This window comes from Macrotis lagotis, chromosome 4 (assembly GCF_037893015.1).
Source record: "Macrotis lagotis isolate mMagLag1 chromosome 4, bilby.v1.9.chrom.fasta, whole genome shotgun sequence".
Lineage (NCBI taxonomy): Eukaryota > Metazoa > Chordata > Mammalia > Peramelemorphia > Peramelidae > Macrotis > Macrotis lagotis.
In genome coordinates, this window is record NC_133661.1 from 73,107,990 (window position 1) to 73,110,493 (window position 2,504).

Sequence of the window (2,504 nt, forward strand, 5' to 3'; positions counted from 1 at the left end):
TGAATTTGCAGTCCGAATACAATGGCCTTCATTTTGCTCTGTTTCCTTTTTCCTTTCCTTTGCCCTGATTGTCCTCCATGACTGGAATAAATGACTTCCTCTATACTGCCTCATGGAATCTTGCCCTTCCTTCAAGACATAACTCAAGCATCACTTTCTACATTAAATCTGTCCAGATTCATTTAATTTCTAATGCATTCCTTCTTAAATCACTTTGTATTTACCTGCTTTGGGGGGCCATTTGCTTGTATTTATTCTCCTTATTCATTTATATAGGCATGAGAATAAGTCATTTTTCATTGAATTTTACTATTTGTATTCCAGTACCTAGGACAGTGTCTGACACATAGTGAATATTTAATCAATGATCGTTTTTTGAAACATACACACAGACATATATGTATATATATGCAAATACATATAATGTTACATATATATCTAAGATAGATAGATAGATATGAAGTGTAACCCTTTCCTGCTTTCTCTTTTTGTCCAGTTTTCACCCGTCTCTCCATAAATTGTCCATAAAGAATCTCTCCAAAAAAGAATTCTCTGGGTTTTTTTTTTTTTAGCATTTTATATGTACCATTGAAGGATTCTGATATCTCTTTTTTTGTCATTTTATAACTTTATTTCATATTTATAACAATACAATAAACTATCTGGTGGTACAGAAAATTACTCCTACAATCACAAAATATTCACTTAAAAGTTCCTTTTCAGGAAAAATGACCCTCTACCTCTATATCATTCTTCAACTTTATCTTGACTTTAACTTTTTTTTTTAAACACAGGAGCAATTTGATGAAATAAGTCATCTGGATATCCAATCTTTGTCCCTCACCTCTTTATTAAAACATAGAGAAAATATGAAATGATGAAAATGTTTGGTATTTTCCATTTCACCTATAACCCATTACAAAAATGTTATTGTGCAAGGAATTAGGTAAGAAAAAAGGTAAACAACAAAACCTACAATTTTTCTTTAAAAAATCCAAGCTTATAATAAGGGCATTCATCAGTTAGTAAGTTAATAAGTGAACAAGGATTCACAATGGCCACTTGTTTTCTCTTCTAATCAACAAATGCTTTTAAAATCAGTAGCGCAGGTAAGTATGGATTTTAAATGGGTTTTAAAATCCCCTCAAGTTCTTACAGTGAGCACTTTTGATGTTATAAATGAATTACTGAAGTGTTATGACACACAAAAATTCTAACCAGTGAATGCAATTCAGAGAAGGTTATTTTCTGCCCCTAGATTTGTGAGGAATTGTGATACTGTCACTATCCAAATCCTCTAGTGTATTAAAAAGTGGCAGTAGTTACTGTCAATCAATTTCACTCCTTTTTTAGTTCTTTTTACAGTAGATTTTTAGGTACAGTTCTCAATCATGGAAACAGTAATGACAGACATCTAAATACAAAATGCTTGAATTATTTTGTCTGCTTTAAAAATATGGTCAACATATCATTTAGTCATTATTAGTACAACAGTAATTTTGTGCTGAGAATCACAAACCATAGACTCTGGGTCTTTTACTTCACAAAGAGAGTCTGATAACAATTGAAAAAAATCATTATATTTCTTAAAAAAAACTCACAGCAATGTGTTATTAAACTGAAACTACTACAAAAGGAACGACCGATGACCTGACAAAAAAATGCACTAAAATTTTTTTAAATTTTAGCCAAGAGTAGTCAGAATTTTTAGTTTACTAACTAATGTTTACACATTTTATGTATTATATTATGAAGCTACCACACACAAGAAATCAAAAAATAAATCACTTTGAAACCTAAACTGCATATTCGAGGAATGCAAGCCTTATAATAAAAAATGTTTGCGCACAGTAGTTAGTTGAGAAAAGCTGTTCATTCACCTCTTGGCTTGTAAAAAATATTTTCCAGAATCCACTCCAAATGATTAACAAAACCTTTAACTATTACGTGTAGCAGGTACTCTGTTTTCCCCTTCTATTTCTTCCACCCCTGCTTGGGTCATAAGGTCAGCGATGTTTTTCTCCAGATCATCAATGCGACTGCTCATATCATCAATTCGGCCAATAATCTGATCTGACATGGTCTGAAACTTGTCCTGCATCTGCTGGAGCAGGGTCTGAACAGTTTTGGGGTCCGTCTCCGCCATCGCGCCGGCTCCAGACCGCACTCAGCTTCCCAATCGGATTCTGATATCTCTTGGTCATATCTTATTTTATTATTAATCACCCTTTTTTCAATCAAACACTGTCTGATTGAATCTTTTCATGCCACTTCTTGCATGGAAGTTGCTGGTAATATATAAAAATCTAGTTATAGCCATTCAATATCTTCACATTTTCCCTTGAGTTATACACAATTTGTTTCAATACATAGTTCAGTAAATATTAATTGGTGGTCTTATGTATAAAAATTAAACATGTAAATATTTAATATAATAATATTTTATATTTGAATATATTTTATTAAATATAGTGTATATAACTTGAGAAAAAAGAAAGATGTTA

The 2,504-nt window shown here is 31.8% G+C and overlaps 1 pseudogene; it reads right to left on the bottom strand.

Annotated features, from left to right (window-relative positions):
- Nucleotides 1-825: 825 nt before the first annotated feature.
- Nucleotides 826-2,211, bottom strand: LOC141521031 (heat shock factor-binding protein 1 pseudogene; annotated as a pseudogene).
- Nucleotides 2,212-2,504: the final 293 nt, after the last annotated feature.